At 38.1% G+C, this 21,056-nt stretch overlaps 1 protein-coding gene and 1 pseudogene across 1 annotated transcript in view; both read left to right on the forward strand.

The window, feature by feature from the left end:
* Nucleotides 1-1,267: 1,267 nt before the first annotated feature.
* LOC149787900 (uncharacterized) overlaps nucleotides 1,268-21,056 on the forward strand; it is a 31,126-nt gene continuing 11,337 nt past the window's right edge. The window contains exon 1 of the mRNA XM_089974150.1: nucleotides 1,268-1,372. The gene's annotated coding sequence lies outside the window, so the exon portion shown is untranslated. The remainder of the gene's footprint in view (nucleotides 1,373-21,056) is intronic.
* On the forward strand, nucleotides 11,497-13,294 carry LOC149787901 (uncharacterized; annotated as a pseudogene).

Genomic DNA, 21,056 nt, shown 5'->3' on the forward strand with positions numbered 1-21,056 from the left:
TCTTCCATTTATTTCTGTTTTAGATTTCGCGCTGTACCCTAAACACTTGAAATCAGCCAATCAATAATATATTAAGAAAACATGAAATGTCTTAAAAATAAAAGAATGATGGACATAAAAAGACACATAAGGATACATATGATTAGTATAATTGAATCAGTTCATAAACTCTATTACTTATTTAAATTAGATATTTTGATGCAATACATATAACTGGTGGAGTTCGAGTATGCAGCCTCACAAGAACAAAAAGAGTATATAATCATTGAAAATATTTTTCTCGTGTGCTCCAATTGCAAACTGGATATTGCAGTCTTTTAAAAATTAATATAAATTATGAAGGTACTGGAATATCTGATTCTGATTTTACATGAGATATCTCACCTCTATCTTCTTCCCAATCCAATAAACTCACCATCTTGTCCTTCGGTGCATCTGGCTTTACTTCGTTTCCCCCACCAACACATTTAGAAAATGATCTTATTGTTTTCTATAAATCTTTGGCCAATTGTTTCATGTGCTTTTGCGTGCATTTGCATTTATCGTAAGATATGCCACGCTCCAGGATTATTTCCTACACAATATCAAGAGAAAGTGTAAGATCTCTCAGAGCGAAAGAGACCCCCCCCCATAAATAAACAAAGTAACCCCCCAAAAAACAAAGAAAACATAATATTGCATAATGTACTATATTTATATAAATTCATATTCACAGCCACATCTTTCTAATTTAATATAATAATTTTCATAATTTGTATGAAGTTATTGAGAAAGTTGTTGGTGTTGTAGGGTTTTACCCCATGTTTAAGCACACGATAGGCAACACATGGCGGTCAGTATTAATGGTGGAGGAAGAACCTGGGAAAACCCCAGAAAGAGCCACCGACCCACAAAAATACAATATATATATATATATATAAACAGAATTTTCTCCAATTTGTACTTGTCATTTAAACAGTGAGATTAGTTACTTCCCTTTCATTGAGGTATAATGAGTTATCACGTTCTACTTGTCCGTACTTTAATTATATTTAACTTTACTTCTTCTCTTTCCTTTTCATATGCCTTACATTCTGAGATTAAATATTCTTTTGTAAATAGTGTTTTGTAGCAGTTGGAAGATTCTTATAATGAAATAATTATATATTCAAGCTTCGATACTTCCATTTAAGCGTGTAACCAAGAGCAAGACAAAGATCAGATATCGTAGTTGGCAAACATGACACAATTTATACCAAGTATTTTTGGCATGCTTCCAAGGGTTATATGCAATTTATGTACGTGTTAAATAAAGATTTAAGGGATGATGCAAACAAATATTGCTGTTTCTTTCTTTTCCGTTCAAATATATATGATGAAAGGACGCCAAAACGTAAGTACGAAGTTTCTTTATCGGCCAGAGGACATGAATGTTTCAATGTTAACTTAGTTAACATCGATTTTCTTGTGCAGAATGCTTACTATTTAGATGCCCGACCAATAATTATGTGACAAGTTATGCAAAAAGCGAAATGGACGATAAACGTTTCTTAATATATCATTCAAGAAGACAAATTCTTATTAAGAACATTTTAGGCATCCAAATTACACCAATAAATGATTAAAACTCTTATAACCTCTTATTACGTAATGACCATGGGTGGATATTTCATGCATTCATATATATTGACTTCAAGTTGGTTGCTTGTTTCTTATTCCCGATTGAATAATGAATAAATAATCAGCTACCGATTCAATAAGGAAAAAACACTCAGTTACTTCTTTCCAATTCAACCATTTCAACATACATTTGGTTACTTATTCCTTTGGCTATTCATTCTTTATTCCCAATTCAAAAAGTAATCGGTTACCACTTACACGTTTCCGATTGAAAGCTCTTTAGAGCGTTCATTGGCATTATTCTAACTCAAATGGAGAAATATGGGTGTTCGTACAGCTATGTAAAGCAGAAAACAGATAGATCACCTGTTATGAAGGGTTCAGGATATTATTAGATATACATGTTTAGTCATTTGAGATAGGATTAATTATGTGTTTGGGCCGTGTATTGTGGTTCATGGCGTGAAGTATTAGTATTCGGATTCAAAATGTTTGCTAATAACCAATTTAATGTACCTACCCTCCCAAACAAACAAAAAAATGTCAAAAAAATATACAAGTATGAATTTGGATGTTTCTTTTGTATGGACATAATGTGCTAAGAAAATAATTATTGGGAGTATATACTTATTAGTTCAAGAAGGCTTCAGTTCAATCGACTGTTGTATTGAAGTCCTTGGAAACAGGTACACAAGCATACTGGTACCGTGTATGAAAATACCAACAATGTAGATCCAGTCTAATAATAATGTGCACGAAATAAATCCCTGCCTAGACGACTTTGATTTCAACGTCTATTGGACAGTTTCTAATTAGAGATCTGTTCCAACAGTATCCAAAGTTACTAAAACAGCGTTCAGCAGATTTCGAGAAAGTGGGGGATACAAAAAGTGAGAAGAGGGGGTGGGTACAAAACGTGCCGTTAGAAGATTATATCTAATGTATACACATGGGCAATTAAGAGAGTTTTGACATAGACTATTATTTACACTTTATCTCTAGCGGATAGATTCGAGCCACGAAGTATGTCCTGACACATTGTATCGAGAGGAATCATCGAAATAAAGGTCACCCATTGGGTACCTGGTACGATAAACACACACACTGAATTGATTATATCAGTCGTTTGTACTAACTGAAGTTGTACTTAAAGAATTTGTATTTAAACACGTATTTAGACAGTACCTAGATAAGGATCTGTTCCAACAGTAGAGAACATTGAAAGAAAATTAGTCGAGCCGATTACGAGAAATTCACTGCTAGATAATAATAATAATAATGAGGACTTTGTATAGCGCCTAATCTTTAGAAGCTCTAAGCGCTTTACAACATTAGACAACACCTATAACATTAAAAACATATAATAATATTACAAAAACAAACACCATGAAATTAGAAAAACATTAAAAAATAAAAATTATGCCGAGAATATTTCAGGTAGGAAACATTATTAGGTCTTAAGTTTGCTCTTGCAGTCGAAATAAGTGAGTTTTGAGAGCCCTCTTGAATGCGATCACTGTGTCTTTGTGTATAAGTTCAGTGGGCAATTCATTCCACGTTGCTGGGCCTTGGTATGCAAAAGAACGCATAAGTATCTTGCTGGTGTGTACACATGGGTGAGGTCGGATAGGTATGTTGGACTAGAGTCCGACAGTGAAACGTAGCACAGAGAAAAACAACTGTGTTTGATTCTGGATCGAATGGGTAGCCAGTGTAGGGTACAGAGCAGCGGGGAGGTGTGCTCTGATCGTGGTACTCTAAGTATGATCCGAGCAGCTGTGTTTTGAACTTTGTGAAGTTTCTGGAGTAGATATTGAGATGAACCAGACAGAATTGAGTTACAATAGTCCAGTCTTAAAAGTACTAATGAACACAAAAGTGTTTTAGTGGCATCAACTGAAAGATATTTGCGAACTGAGCTGATGCGTCTCAGCTCAAGATATGCAGCCTTTCATATGTTCATGACGTGTTGGTGCAATGTGAAGAGTACTGTCCAGAGTAACACCTAGGTTTCGTACTGATTGTGAGAATCTAATGTTGACGTTGCTGATATTTATTGTTTGAGGTAAAGGATGTGAATGAGAAAGTCTTTGTGTTGTGATCAGAATGGCCTCAGTTTTATCATCATTCATCTGCAGCTTGTTCCATGTCATCCATGATTTCACATCAGAAATGCACCTCTCTACACCTTGGATGGTAGCATCAACTTCAGTTGGGTGGCTAGATTTGTATATTTGGGTGTCATCGGCGTACAATTGGTGAGACACTGGATGATGATCTATGACACTTGAGAGTGGATGAGTGTACAGAATGAAGTGAACCGGTCCAAGAACAGACCCCTGTGGAACACCACAACATAGATCAACTGGGCTGGAGTGTATTCCATTTGCAGATACAATTTGTGTCCTGTTGACCAAGTAGGACTTGAACTACAGTAAGGCTGTATCATGAATGCCAAATACATGCTGGAGACGGTGAAGTAATATATCATGGTCTATTGTGTCAAATGCTGCAGACAAATCAAGGAGGGTGAGGACTGTAATCTTTCCGCTATCCAACGCAGAGAGAATGTATTAACTACTTTTAGAAGAGTAGTTTCACTACTGTGGCAAGGGCGATATGAGATTTGACATGGACTCTTGTTTGACATTTTATCTCTAGGGGATAGAGTTGACCCACAAAGGAAGTCCTGTCGAATTATGTCGAGAGGAATCGTGGAAATAACTGGCATCGAATGGGTATTGGGTACGAAAAACACACATTTTGCATCTACTGCATCAATATGTTACTACTTGAACTCCTACTTAGAGGATTTTGATTTCAACGCCTCTAGGATTGTACCTAGGTAGGGATCTATTTCATCAGTAGGAAAAGTTTAAAGAAGGATCGTCGAGCAGATTTCAAGACATTCGGAGTTAGATAAAGTAGGTCGGGTACAGCGCGTGCCGTAAGAAGATTAGATGTTGCGTACACGGTTCGGCCATTACATCCCATCTTTAAAGAGTTTTGACATGGACACTTCTTTTGACATTTTATTTCGAGTGGATAGATTCAAACACGAAGGAAGTTCTGAGAGAAATCATGGAAATGTGTAGCACCCAGTGGGTACCGGGTATGAAAAACATACACAGTATATCGATTTTATCAACATTTCGGATTAATTTGATCTGTTACTTAAAGGATTTTTATTTCAACGCGTCTTTGTGACTATCTAGGCTGATCTCTGTCCCAACGGTAGGAAACGTATAAAAAAAATTCGTCTAGCCGATTTCAAGAAATGCGCCGCTAGATAAAAGAGGTCGGGTACAACACGTGCTGTAAGAAGTTTATATCTTGCGTATACGATTGGGCCATCACTTTGCCTCTTTCAAGATTTTTTAAATGGACCCTTTCCTTTGACATTTTATGTCATTGTAACAGAATAGAAACGAATAACGCAAACACAATGTGACGGACAATGGAAATTTATAAAATGATTCTCTGACGCTCTCAACATACGATTGATCCAATCACTGTACACAAACATTCACAAATGAAAAACGAAAATATAATTCATGTAATCTTATGTATGGAAAGTGAGATTCAAATAACCTCAAGGAATTCAAATATGTTTGAAATGATATTGTGCACTGTAAGTGAAATTCATATAATCTCCTATATTATGCAATGTAAGCGAGATTTCACATAATCTCCTATATTATGCAATGTAAGCGAGATTTCACATAATCTCCTATAATACAAATAAGATTCAAACTAATCTCATGCAGTTGAAAATGTATTCAGTTGAAACATCAGTTGGAACAAACATATGCCTCTTGACACTTGAACAGTCGTATGAATCATAAACACATGAACCACACAGTTTGACCTAGCCTTTGGTTTGGCCCACACTTTTATCGGCCGCTTACACCCTTCACGGATCCGCCACATGTACAGACATACGTATACACATACGTACAGACAGCATACAGAACCCTTGTATTGGCTACGTCTACATCCGTGGTTCAACCACGTGTACAGACACACGTATACACATACGTATAGACAGCACGCAGCACTAAATAGCTATAGTCAGCCCTAAACAGCTACCGTCAGCCCAAAACTGCCCTAAACAACTTCAGACAGCTCTAGAGAGCCCTGAACAGCTACACTAAAACCAGACTGGTCATAATAATGAGTACTGAAAAATCTTTAGATATATGCTAATAAATTTAACTCTAATAGCAGCTTGCAATTCAAAGTTCACAAGGTTTCAAATCTGCGTAGTAGTAAATGCATCATTACACGACATGACATTAAAACCTGAATAAGCTTCACATATAAATTTAACACTTACCGCATATGGCTGGAGAACACAGCGGAGAACTTTCACTCCTTGACAAGATCCAAAACAACCAGTGTTGGTTAGAAATGGAATCTACATGAAATACATAGGAGAGTGAGTAATAGTCAGGGTAAAATACCCGTGCATATCGTGGTTTCATTGTCTCTCGTCGCATGTAATGCTAGTACAGTCGTTTACCTGGAAAAACAATTATGCACCCTAGGTAACTTTGTACGCATGTAGAACGAAAGATGTTCAAATTGTTCTAAGGCAAAACCAAGTTATTTCCTGCCTTATTCTGTGACTGTCATGAGATAGATTTGACTCAAGTAGGAAATTATGAAGAATTTTATCGACAGGAATCATGGAAATAAAGGGAACCCAATTGGTACAGGGTATGAAAAACAGTCACATGGTGGATCGATTGTATCAACATTTTGTACTAAATGAACACTTTGTTTAGATGATTTTGATTTCAAAGCTAATTAGATAGTGTCTAGTTAGGGATCTGTTCCAAAAGTAAGAAAAGTTCAAAGAAAATTCGTCGAGCCGATTTCGAGAAATCAGCAGCTAGATAAAGGGCTTTTGGTTACAACACGTGCAGTAATAATATTATATCTTGCCTATACGGTTATGATATTACGTCCCCACTTTAAATAATTTTCACACGGACCCTTATTTGACATTGTATCTCTGGGGGATGGGGTCGACCCACGAAGGAAGTCCTGTAGAATTTCGTTCAGAAATTATCGAAATAAGGGTCACCCATTGAGTACCAGGTCTGACAAACATGCGCAATGTCGATAGATGTATCAATATTTTTGCACTAACTGAAGCCCATGTGGACAGTATTTACGTAGGAACCTTTACATCACCTCTTTAGAAAGTTTCAAAACTGATCCTTCTTCAAGAGTTGTATCTCTCGCGGGTGGGGTGGATGATTTTCTACGCACGCAAGATGTTGTAACCCAACAGTTCACCCTTAAAAGGATTTTGAAATAGATCGTTATCTGAAAGTTTGTACTATAGGATATATTTGACTGATTGGAGAAGTACTGATGAAGTTCGTCGGGAGCATTTGGATAAAGGGAGGGTCTTTACGTTTACCGGCAGTATTAGACCGCAACTCTCGTTGGATAGGTTGTAACCATATTTTGATACGAGTGAAACAATACATGTTGAGTTTGGTTTCAACGCTATATTCCGACTCTATGGTATTAAATTAAGTGCCAGAAATAAGCAATGCCGAAACGTTTTTTGAAATTTAACAAGTATTTCAATTCTCTAAGATATAAAATGAACTTTAGGGGTAACTTACAATTTTATGAATTAAATTTGAAAAAATAGTCATCAAAGGTCTATCAAATGTCCTAAAGAATTGTGTTCTGAATGAATTTCAGGTTTCTAATGTGGTGAGATAACAATATCTTAGAATATACTGATGTGCCAACAGTTTTGTTGTATCACGGTGGTACTGTTCTAAAATCATTTGAATGAGTTCACAATATTTCCGAAATGTGGCTTTATTCTTGAGCCTATAAACGCTTTGTAAATCAATGCGTGATCCCTCTCAAATTATATGTAAACACAGCCAATTTTAAGACAAGGTCACTGGAAATTGAAACACATTAAATGTCTACTTCTTTGACCTTACATACACCCCGTATAAATCGCAAGACCTCACACGTGACACATTTCACAATACAATCCCCCGTCGCAATAGAACCCACCTGATTTAATCATCCAATGGGAAATTACCTTAAACTTGTAAACAGGTTTATAATTAAGACTGAGTTTAAAGCTTGTCAGCGACCTATTTATAGTTCAGTGCAATCAAAGGTCATGGAAAAAAATGTTAAAGACACAATATAGACATCATGCCACCTATGTTTAGCAGTTCTTAGTTTGTGATCCGTTCCAACAGTAGACAAAGTAAAGAAAAATTTCGTCAAGCTGATTTTGAGGAATAAGGGATACGAGGCTAAAATATGGCAAGGAAGGGCACAACAAATCTCGTAATAGGATTAAATGTAATGTAAAATATAGGCCCTGACATCCAATCTTTAAAACGTTTCGTTGTGGGCCTCTTCGATATTTTATTTCTATTGATCTTTGCAACCTACGAAAGATGTCTTGAAGATTTTCATCGCAATAAATAAGCAAATTGAGGGTCATCTTATTTGTACACATTATGAAGAAGAAAAAATAAAAACAACGTACATTATGGATCGAATCTATCGATATTTTGTACTAACTGAACCCGAACTCAGAGGATTTTGATTTTGACCCCACTTTCAGATTAATATTCTCCAAAGGTAAAACAATTTAAAAGAAAATTCGTCGAGACAATTTCGAGAAATAGGGAGCTCAATGTTAATTCCATATAGGTGCAGTCTAATCGTTAATTGATTTTGACGTGGATCGTGTTTTGAATTGTTTTTACCTAGGTACTTAGTCGATCACGAGAAATGTAAATGGAAGTCTGTAAAGAACATCGGAGGTTTTTATATATTAAACTGTCAATGTTTGACCTTTAACCTAATATATTCTTTGCATTCCTGTTCTCAGACTATGTGTACAGAGTTATGGCTTCTTAATGAGCTAAGCAATGCATATGTTTAACGTTGCAGCGATGATGGCCGGTTTTGGAGTTTGCGCACATGTACCTCCAGCTTATTGCGAGCGAGGGAGAAAATGCTTAATTTGATTTCATTTCTTCTTTTGACTGTGACCGCCCCTGCATTGGCACGATCGTTGATCACTCGTGGGCTTGTCACTGGTTTAATTAATTGATTCGTCTATCTGTAGCTTTAGCAAATATGGATGTTCTTGGAAGATTACTAAAGCTCAGTACAGAGCATCCTTTTCAAAATAGAACCGGGTTTTCAGGCCCCTAACGTGGGTGAGCGTGGGATTTCCCAAACACGATGGCAGGGGAACTTCGCGAGATCGTTGCCGAACTAAGCATTGTGGTTGTAGTAAAAATTGCTGTCTCCACGCCCACTCTCTTTTAAACACATTTATCCCTATATGTGCGTGGATAAGATTCGGGTGGTCAAGGTGGCCCCTCTGTTCTACGTTGATCTAGACTAACGTCTTGATCCGCAACGGTCGTAACTGGTAAGCGCTTACCCATGTTGGAGCTTATAGCCTTGCCGATGTCGGCGCCTCTTTTGCTAGCTGAGCCTGCAAATAGTCGCTACCGTTGCATGGCCGCTCTGCCGTATCTTTCTTAGAGGTGGTAAAAGTTGTAATTGTGAAGGTCCAACGCGGTTAAAGCAGCAATGGCGTCAGTTCCCTGTTCGTAGACTTTGTGGTCCTAACACCGGTTGGCGTCCCCTACGGAAAGAATAACCGTATAGTTGGTCATGAAGCTTTCTTTCTCGACGCTGCTGCCTGGCTATCGCTGTTATTTTGGGTCAGCAGGCCTCATATACGTGGATCGAATGAGCCACCTAGTCTATCGACGTGGTCCAGATGGAAGTTTACAAAGTAGTAGTCCGCGCCGTGACGGTGAATTGTTGACATTGTTGCTTGTTACGAAACTACCAAACTCAATCTGAAAATAAAACCGACGAGTTTGGCGCCATGGGTATATCGCCAGTTCTACTTTGATATCGCAGATCTTTCTTCGCGAATGGACGTATAGAGGCTCTTTAATCGGTATCTGGATGTGCATGTTTAAAGTACCTAGGCCGTATTTCGATACGCATGGTCACAGTTCTTGTCTTGAATCAAAATAATATAATCCTAGAGTATATCCTTCATTGAAATTCACTATAATCTCAAGTTTCTCTGTCCAGGAATATTATAATGGAGTACTTTGTATTTCCAATGAAGAATAATTCGAATAATTCCAAAATCAAAATACTGCACACAACAATGATTTCTGCTCAGATATTATCGCAAAAATGAATAATTTCTCCTGTAAACAAGATTTTTACTCCTCTACCTGACCTAGGTCACAATTAGCCTTTTCTAAAACAAAAGAACTATTACTTGATCAAGATTCCAAATGTTTACAAAATAAAATATGTTACTAAAATTGTAATAGGAATGTGATAAACATAATGTTCTTGACTCAGACCATGATAATATGTTTACTTCTATAGATAATGATCAGAATATTAAACTCATACTCAAAGAGGAAATATTAGCTATGTCATAGGCATTTACAGAATAAAAACAATCAATTGTTTTGGTCAGGTTCACAAAGAAATTGATTTTGGACACGGTCAGCTACAATATATAATGCAATAAAAACCGACTAACAATAAATGCAAATTAAATATACACAACACCATCCAGAAGGTGTATCTTGTCCTACACACTTGTTAGTTTTGTTAAAGGTAAGGCATTACGATATCAGATACACACACGGTTTATTTTACTAACACCATATCTATGCCTGTTCAACACATAATTGGGCCTCGGCTGTTCTGATCCACAATGGCGAAAGTGTAGAGCTGGTTAGGGTCGTGGTCTCGTTGAAACAGCGGCACTCGCGCCAGTTCATGTCGATGGAGCATCATGTAGCGTGCACATTCTGCAGGCAATGGGTTTAGGTCCTAGAAAAGATGACGACCATGTTGACGCTGTCGCGGAAAACCTTCTGGATGTGGGCGTATTAGTCTTGGAAAAAATCTTATTCAAGGTCATACAAATGGCATTATAAAGGTTTTATGCACAGTGCATTTTGGTAAGGTCCCTATATTAACTTACGAAAAGTAAACTATAACTAGTGGAAATATTGTACATTGTCATTTTTTTCCAGGCATAAATATTTGCAAAGATTGGAGCCTTTTGTAAACGATCAACCACAAAGGTTGAAGCTGTTCATTATAACATGTTTAAAAATTAAATATCTGGACAATTTATTAGATCAAACAATATTGACTTTCTAAGCTAAATAGTCATGGGGAGGCCAAACCATAGTTGGTCTTGCTTTATGCAAATGATTCATTAAGGGAATCATGTTGACCAAGAATCGGTCACATTCATACTAATGATTGACTTGGACAAATGATATGTCAGTTATATATTCTAGACTGACCTTCTTGCCAAATCAAGCAAAAAAGAATAATGTGACACCAGTGATAACCTTTGACTAGCCACTGTGATGGAAAGCTCATAATATCATCAGCACCGAGTCATATGGCAGCCTCTTGAAATAAGTCGTGCAACAACTTAATGAGCTTCACACCGAATTCAGCTATACAGGCTGTATTGGACACCTAAACGATGACTGGTATTCGAGAGATACTTGATATTGCATATGGCAGAAATGCAGTTATACACATGATGACTGGAAAAGCCACCGAAAGAGCTAGTATGGGTCACGTTCTTATGGATTCTACATTCACTATTATTCTTCTGGAATCAACTTTCTAGTTAACACAACCTTGAAAGGTTATATAAATATCAGAAATGGACGGCTATAAATCCTTTAGTGAGGAAATAGCAGATGACTCAATGTTTCTGTGAAGAAGAAGTCTACACGTTCATGCCTGAATCCAAGAATATATATGTAAGAACTGCTAGCAGGAAATCTTCAAGTTTCTTACTCGAGGTAGATGCTGCCTTATTTTGCTGCAGCAGGGCATAATCTATATGCAGAGCCAGTTTATGTCTATCTTCAAGAAATGGCAAATCTTGAAACCAATCATTCAAATGTGTATAGAGCCTTTATGACCACTGGAAGACACTGGAAGCAGAGGTAGAGGTATTTCACTATTTCAGAGTCTTGTCTGGGTCAATTCAATGCCAGCTTCCACTGAAATCAACTATGGCATGCGCAAATATGCAGGACCACTCTTTCAAAACAGTCACCAACACAATGAAACATGTAATGCAATAAAGGAGAGTGACTGCAAGTACACCGATAAACTGGTATTCAGTTGTGAAGATCTGCCTGTACGCAACAAAGTCTCAGGAGTGGTGGTACGGAAATTGTCAAAGTGGACGCTGCAACAACCGTTGGAGAGTAATACTATAGTTTATGAAAAGCCAGGACATCTACAAATATTCCTTCAAGAAGAGTCAAGAGTACGAGACAGAGAAAATACAGTATCTTCAATGTGTCTTCCATTGTGTGTCCTAGATTTGGGCGCTTTACAGCATAGTGTGCCTCGGAATGAAAGCTCGACATTTCAAGACACGCAATTTGTATGTGCACTATGTGACAAAAAGTTTCGCCGATGTTCAGTGGCATTGGACGATTTCGTCGTTGAAAGACGTCACACATATGAAAATATCGGCAACAACAAGTACAGCTGTATTGATTTACAAGAGCAGTGCGCGCTTTAAACTTGGATGTGTTCTTGATAATAAAACAATGTCTCATATACATGCTGCGAGAATGTCTTGTAAAACAAACTAGACCTGACATCTTACATGCACCGGGAGATGTAGATGTTGTTATTATGCAGATTGCAGTTATTGCAGCCACTGAAAGAGATGTAATAATTGTATTTCATGGCACTGACATATTTGTGCTCCTTTGTTATCATGCCAGCATATAAAGCAGGAAAATAACAATAGTAATCCAAGAGGATCGTTAGGAAAATCGGTAGCTGAAACATCAAGAGAACCAAGACTTCCTCAGGCATGATAACCTGCAAAATCTTCTCTCCATTGATGCTCAGCTCGGTTGTGATTCAACCTCCCAACTCTACGAAATAAGAAATGGGTTGGACTCATGAAGATCAGGTAGCTTGAAGAGTGTGCAGAGGTATTAAATAACTCCAGCTCTGCTGCTGCTGATGTGGTTTTGCCTGTATGTTTACAGCAGTAAATCAGCTGATACCTTATATCGGCTTCGTTATATGCGTTTCTGTGAGAAGCTAAAGAAAATCTCAACATTCGTTCATTTGAGGTCACTGCCTCTAATATCTGCTTCAGCCATGTACCACTCGTTTCGTGTCTCCTATCAAGTTGAAGTCTGTCAAGGTAATACTAAATTAGACTCCGTTAAGTGGGGATAGAAAGAAGTTTTAGGAGCTTTTCTTCATGTGGCCAATGATGCCCAACCAGCACCAAGCAGCCAGCTGGAGATGATCAGATGCAACTGTAAGACTGATTATAGCACTGCAAGATGCATATGCCGCAAACAATCTTGAATATTCATCTCCTGCCGTGACTGTCGAAGTTCTGCTTGTATCAATGATTTTCTTATGGACTGTGATATGGAAGAAACAGAAGAGTATGAGGAATGACGTGTTGATTTGTATTCTTTTCATATATGACTGCTCCAAGTAATTCTTGACAGTGAATATTTCGATATTATGTGGAACAATTTGACAATAACTACACTTGACACAGCTGTCGTCAGTGTTATCATTTGTATACGTTCCACAGTATAAATTTCTTAAAATTTCCGGTAAATGATATTTTGTATTATCTTGCCTTAACAGAGTAAGCATTATATTGATGCTAAGTAATACTTATGTGCTGTCACAACCTGATTAAAACTATTAGAAAATCGTTGTATGATACGTTATTAAACTTAGGATCACTGACAAAATTCTTCTCTTTATCAAAAGTGTATTAAACATGTACAAATGGTTATATTTCTTAGTTGTTTTCTAAACATATCATTAAATCACAAACTTACTTCCAATGAAGTTTCAGTGTTAAAGTAACTTGAAATCAGTGCGTCAGTGACTACTTGTGGAGATTTCTCCTACTGATTGATATGTATATGACATTATCATGTAAATCTCCAACACTTTCACCTATACTTTTATAATATTTTAGGTGCCCTATAAATATTTATATGGTTTGACTAGATATACAACGACTATGTCTTTGCATCTCCGTCAGTTGAAATAGACTGATGGGGCATTTGTGTTGAACATCACGTCGTCGTAAACAATATTTTCTTTCGCAGTATAATAGTTTGTAGGCCGCGTCGATGTTAGAGATAAATGATATTGTGTCTTAGAGAGCGAATAGCTACCAGACTGCAGCCTCTTCTTCAAGTGCATATTTTGCTGATTTGTTCTAGCACGTCATAGCATTTCTGGTTGCCGCCACGTGCCAAAACCACGAACATTTTCTTCAATTTAACATGCGCGTCAGGAGGTTTGGCAAAAACTGTGTCTTCCCGCTGACCGAAGGGACGATCAGGAGTGCTCAGACCTGGTAGCGAGGTAGAGACAGTTTGTGCCTCCGATTTATAGACCGCGATATGACTAGGAAATCAACCAGGTTCATGATGCTTTTTGACACATAGAACACACTTCAAAATGCAGATTCAGACTGATCTGCTGGAGAATAATCAAAACGGTCGCCGGCCTTATGGTACACCTCAAGAGCGGCAGATACTTGCTCCATAGACAAACAAGTCTAAAGTGTACGTAGGTGCGCTTCTATCGTCCAAGGCTGATAAACGAGTTGGTGCCATATGGTTAGCCTTGGGAAGCTGCCGGATCTTCCCTAGCGCCAGTACCGTGGGGAGAAGCACCTATCGTCTAAAAGCTATTATATGTCGAGCACAAGACTCGATATTCGGTTTGACTCATCCTTCCGTCACAGTCTTGACAAGGCCACTATCAATCGCGTTCTAGCCTCATGATACCGGTACGACATGGTCTGTTCTTGCATCCATGACCTCCACGACCGACAGAAAGTCGACGTGGATCTTATCAACGACATGAATTCCATCTAGGGGTCTAATGTTGGCGAAAGCCTTGGCCAATAACGAGTGTCTTATAAAACATGCGCATCACTTCCCCGAAAGTTAGCACTTCTGACTTAACGAGGTGCAGCAGGGAAATGACTCTATCGACCCAAATATAATTTAGAGTGGCACACGGACAAATATGCTCTTACAGTCATGGAGGCCGCTAGCTGATACAAGGCGGAAGAGCCCTTGTCTAGCAAGGAGCCTTTCGGGCCTGCCATCACGCAGCAGTGAAAGTGGAAGCCTCTTAGGAGACTAAAGCTGCAGGTAGAAAAAGAACATCTTTTTATGCGCACAGTATCTCAGCTCCTGGTTATGCGCTGTGTTCGCGTGAGTCAGGGTGAGACGTGCGTCCAGTGGTTACATAGTATTAGGGAACATTTCAATAGCATCCCGTCTGATCGGCAGCTTATGTACCAGTACTCGCAGTTGCAATTGATGGCCTGCCTCCAGATAGAGATTTTACTGGGCGATGAGTCAGCTATGTGCCCGTGGGCTGTGTTAGCTTCCTGAAAGGAGCGGTAACCTGGCCTGCAAAGGCATCGGAGTTCGGTACTATTCGTGACACGTCAAAGACGATTGCAGAGCGTCTTAGGAGGGGAATAATTCCGCACCTGGGCACATGGGGATTGGTACCATATGTGTACATGCCTACTGACCCCGTGTGATTGCTTGAACATAGGACATGTCCGACCAGTCTTTAATTTAATTCCAGCTCTTTATGCGCCATTTTTCATGAGGCGTCCTACTTCGGGAGATGAACGTTATATCGCCTGATACTGTGGCTGATGTGAGTTCGGCGAGGTACTCGTCAGGTTTCCTGTAAAACGTCTAAGTTGTCTAGAAGTAGCCTTCACGAGCAAAAAATGAGACTGGACTGTTTGAGGCGGAACACTTCTGCCCTGTGATGGTCGCTGAGTATGACGGTGGTCCGCCTTAAGAGTGGCCCATGGCTTTTTTTGCTATTATTCTTAACGACCTACAGGATCGAGTACATCGTGGAGCGCTTATAGTACGTCGTTGCATTCATCGTTGAACAATGCTGAGACCTTCTTGTTGGCGCCACTAGGAAAGGGGGGTGGGCGTCCGGCAAGGTAGTCGCTCATGCCCTACATCATTTTTTTATGTTCCACTACAGATCCTCCGTTTCCAAGGATATCAAAAGGTTATGGGTGTTGGTACAAGAAGTCAGGCTTCTACAAGTAGTTAAAGTTTACCTGGTTGTATTATAAGCTTTGACAGGCCGAGAAAAACTTGTGTTCTGGAGATCGAGCTGTTTATTTTGAGGTTGGTCTTCGTTGAATGGTGAGAAACGACATTGCTCTCCACGATTTACAGCTTTAGAAGCAGGAGATCGGCTACCAAATAACAGTGTTTGTCCTTCTTGTACTACAGCCGAACAATTACTACAAACATTGGCTTCCAGATGTTCTCTATGATTCCGAAGACAGCGCTATTAATCTAATGAATTCCTTGGGGGTTGGGGTGGTCGAAAACATCACTATAAATAAAATTTCAATGGGTACGTGGCAATACAATTTAAAGAGGGGATGCTAGGGCTTATGCGTATACGTAAGATGTATTCTTTTTTGCAGCCTGTGACCTGTGTTGTTTGCCATTCAACCTCTTATATCGCCACACATTTCTCCAAATCAGCTCGACAGATTTTAAGACGGTTTGCCAACAGATGGAATACATCCCTAACTAGGAACTATGAAAAAGGAGTTGAGGTCAACATTCTCTAAGTAGATGATCAGTTTTTGCAAATATATATAGAAGTTATCCAAATTCAACATGTTCTTCATACCCGGTTTCAGTACACTCCGCGATATTTTGCTGATTCCTAGTAACTTAACCAAATAAGTAAATACTTCTACTGAGACTAGACAATAGCACTAATAATAGTAGTGTAGTAGGATACCCTAGCGTGAATTGGAATATACATTACATACCCCCCTTGGGACGGTCTGGAGAAAACCTTTTTAAGCACAACCTGGGACGGTCTAGCGATAATGGGGAATTGAACATGGGGAATATTGGGACTGTCTAGCGACAAAGGAAAGTGGGGTTGTTGTGTAAGGACAATATAAATGGAACAGGTGAGGTCTCGTCACGGTACTGAAGATTGGTAACAATGCTGCAACAATGTAGCAAGGAGCTGACCTCAATCGGGACCAAAAAGCGGGAAAAACAGAACGTTTGGCGGGAACGGGACTAGCGGGACATATATATAACACATACAACATACAACATGTTCAATTCCCCTATCACTAGACGGTCCCATGGTGTGCTTAAAAAGGTTGTCGCCAGACAGTCCCAAACCTGTAATGTATTTTCCCATTGTCGCTAAGGTATCCCACTACACTACTAATGATAAAGGTATTAAAGAAGGGTCCATGTGAAAACTCTTTAAAGAGGGCGCGTTAGGACCAAATACTGAAACTGTCAAAAAGCAGTTGAAATAAAAATCCTCCAAGTAGAGGTTCAACTAGAACAAAATATTGATATAATAAACCCTTATTACACGTGTTCTTATATCTTTAAAGCTGTTATCCATATGCTGCCACTTATTTCTTTGAATTTACTCGACGAAATTCTTCAATGTTTCATTTGTTGGTCGAAAATATCCCTAATGATAACGTTTTCAAACAAGTCTTCGTGTCGAGACACTTTAAAAAGGTCATTATAGGGACCAGATAGATAGATAGACAAGTGCATACATAAATATATACATACATACATACATACATACATACATACATACATACATACATACATACTTTAATCCCCGTGCGTACAAGATTTAATCCACCTGTGTAATCCTACATTCCAATGTCTTGGAGTCCTCTCGACGAGTTGTTTTAATTAACTTTTCTACTGCTGGAACGAGTCCCTAAGAGATGTGAAGCAGGTGTTGAAGTCAAAATTCTCCGATAGGGACTCAGGCATCACGAAATGTAGCTAAAATTCGTCCAAACACACAAATTATGCAAGAGGCTTTGAAATCAAAATCCTCTAAGCAGGGGTTCACATGGTACAAAATATTGATAAAACTGAACCACATTACACATCGTTTCATATCCGGAAACCTTAAGATTCCTCTTATTTCGTAGATTTCGCTAGACTAAATTCGTCATTGCTTTGTTTGTTGATCGAAAATATCCCAAAGCATACAATTCATAAAGAGGGGTCCATGTTAAAAAAATTTAAAAGGTAATATAGATGTGCAAGATTAAATACAATTAAGGCCAGTGTAATCACCCCCACCCCCGCACCAATATGTGTAGTCCATACATTTCTCGAAATCGGCTTGACGAATTTTCTACTAACTATCTAACAGGTGATGAGACCAAAATTCTGTAAATAGGGTTTCTGTCATCGCATAGTTTGGCTCCAACCTGTTCAACGACTGTATAGGTTTTTAATATTACTGATATCCGTAAAGGCCCTCTTATTTTTCCGATTGCTATCGACGAATTTCATTAAGACCGCTTTTGTAAGTAAAATATACCACATAGCATAAACTATAAAAGAACTATTCATGTGAAATTCGCTTTAGTGGTGAAATCTACGGTCCACATATGGACTCAGGAGGTGTTCTCCTTATGTTTTTATTCTATATACCAAATAGATCAATGAGAAAGACTGTCAAAGTGGCGTTGAAAATAAAATCTTCTAATTAGGGGTTTATTTAGTACAAAATAGTAATTGAAATGATTCACGTTGTACGTGTTTTTCACATCCGGTGCTCATATGATGACACCTCCAGACAATATTCGTCAAGCCTTCTTTTGGTAGCCGAAATAAAACGAGAGATAAAATTCTAAATGAAAGGTCCATGTCAAAACTATTTAAAGAGGTCATGTTGGGGACCACACACACACACATTGTCTTACTGTTCGAATAGGTCATTGAAATTAAAATCCACTAAGTGGGGGTTCAGCTAGTACAATATATTGATAAAATCGATCCACATTGTGCGTGCTTATCATACCCGTACTATACCTTGCCCATTATTTAGTCGATTCCTCTCCATTAAACTCAACAGGGCTTTTGTTTGTGGGTTGAAACTATCCCTTGAGATAAAATGTCAAAGATGGGTAAACTTTAAATCTCTTTAAAGGGTGTGTGTTACGCCCCAGGTGTATACTTAAGATCCAATCTTCTTACGGCATTGTACCCGCCGCCCCTTTGATCTAGATCCTAATTTATTCAAAATCGATTCGAAGATTTTCTTATTAACTTTGGCTACTGTTGGAACAGATCACAAACTAGGAACTCTCAAACAGGGGTTGAAATCAGAATTCTCTAAATAGGAGTTTAGGCATCGCAAAAAGTAGCTTCAATCTGTTCAACGACTGTAATGGTTTTTAATAATGCTGGTATACTTTTAAAACTCTCATATTGTTTCCGGTTGCTTTCAATGAAGGCGTCAATACTGTTTTGATTAATCCCTGTGTAGAAGCTACCAAAGAATGATCCATGTCAAAATCATTTTACTGGTCAACTGTAGCATGCAAATATTTATTGAATAGGTTAACTTGCAGAGGGCTTTCAGAGACCTACCATATATTGAGCTCTGGATTTCTTGACATTCGCTCAACAATTTTTCTTTAAACGTGTCCTGTTTTTGGCCAAACTGCATATGTAAGATATAAACTTACGGCATGTTTTGTACCAAACATCCTTTAGGCAGCCGCGAATTTCTCGAAATCGGCTCGACGATCTTTCTTCAAAATTTCATACTGTTAGAACGGGTCCTTAATTAGATACTGTCCAAAAGACGTTGAAATCAAAATCCCCTAACTAGGAGTACTATTTATTGATGCAATCTATAAATATTTGCACATTTTTATTATACCCGGTACCCACAGACAGCTCCTTATTTCGTTGTTTCCTATCGACGAAATTCGTCGGGACTTCCTTCGTGGGTAGACTCTATCCCATAGGGATAAAATATCAAAGAGGGCTCATTGACAGACCTCTTTAAAGAGTGGACGTAAAAATCCAACTGTAAACGTAAGATATAATATTCTTACCGCATGTGTTTTAACCGACCTCTTTTATCAACCGCTAATTCCTCGAAATCGTCTTGACGAATTTTCTTCTAATGTTTCATACTGTTAGGACGGGTCCCGATCTAGGAACTTTTAAACAGGGGTTGAAATCAATATTATCTAAGTAAACGTTCAAGCATAGCAAAGTTTGACTGCAATCTGTTCATAGACTGTAACGGTTTTAATAATGTTTGTATCCGTAAAAACCATAATTTTCCGCTTGCTATCGACAAATTTCGTCAAGACCTCTTCCTGGAAATTGACTCGACGATTTTTTTTAATAACTTTGGTTTTTGTTGGAATAGATTCCTGAATAGAAACTGTCCATTAGACGTTGAAATAAAAATTTTCTAGGCACAGGCTTAATTCGTACTAACAACTGATAGAATCGATTCACAATGAGTGTGTTTTCATACCCCTACCCGTATGCTTCTTTTCCCAGTTCCAAAAACTTCAAAACAGTCGATGTCAACAGAAGGCTTCTTAGACTCTTAAATTCTTCAAATAATTCTCCTATAACCACATTATGACCACACAAGAGAAATCTCCAATATTACACGTGTTTTCTGTGGTTTCACGTTTGCTTGAGTCATTAATAATCTTTTCGAACCCCAATGCAAATACTTCACGCCATGCACCACAAGACACGACCCAAACACCTAACACCACTAATTAATTCTATCTCAAAATACTAAACATTAGTGGTTTGACTACCTCACCATGAGCCCACAGCAAACTTTTTGTAACGACCCCACCCACCCCTCTTACTGCCATTTCTTTCCTGGTTGGACAAGGCTCCACAGCACGGCTGTACGTTATACCACTGCTAAACATCTATACCTATCAATATCCTAATCTCTTCCTGCATATAGTCCGTGATTATTCTATATTCAGCTACCAAAAAGAACACTGGTATTTCTCCAATCGGGTTTGAAAAACACCAATGCATGGGCTGAAGAGCTTTCATCGGCAATAATCAAGCGATAACTAAGTACATAAGAAACTGGGAATAAGGAATAAATAGCTAAGTGGATGTGAATAAGGAATAAGTATCCAAATGTATGTGAAAATGGTTGAATCGAGAATAAGTAACTGGTCACTTATTCCTTATTGAATCGGGAATAATAATAATAATAATAATAATAATAATAATAGTAATGATAATAATAATAATAATAATCATCATCATCATCTTTTATTCAGTAATTTAGGCTACCGGCCCATATTACAAAATACAAGTAAATATAATGTGCGACATGGTTTAAAGAAGTTAAATATGGCGTTCATTATGAGTATAGATACATAATTTCCAATAAACGGTGTATGATTTTATAAAGCTGTTACTGCCTCTACGTATATTATTCACCATTCCTTTGAGTTATAAAAGATTGTC

Source organism: Sinohyriopsis cumingii, chromosome 11 (assembly GCF_028554795.1).
Source record: "Sinohyriopsis cumingii isolate HCF-2022 chromosome 11, ASM2855479v2, whole genome shotgun sequence".
NCBI classification, from domain to species: domain Eukaryota; kingdom Metazoa; phylum Mollusca; class Bivalvia; order Unionida; family Unionidae; genus Sinohyriopsis; species Sinohyriopsis cumingii.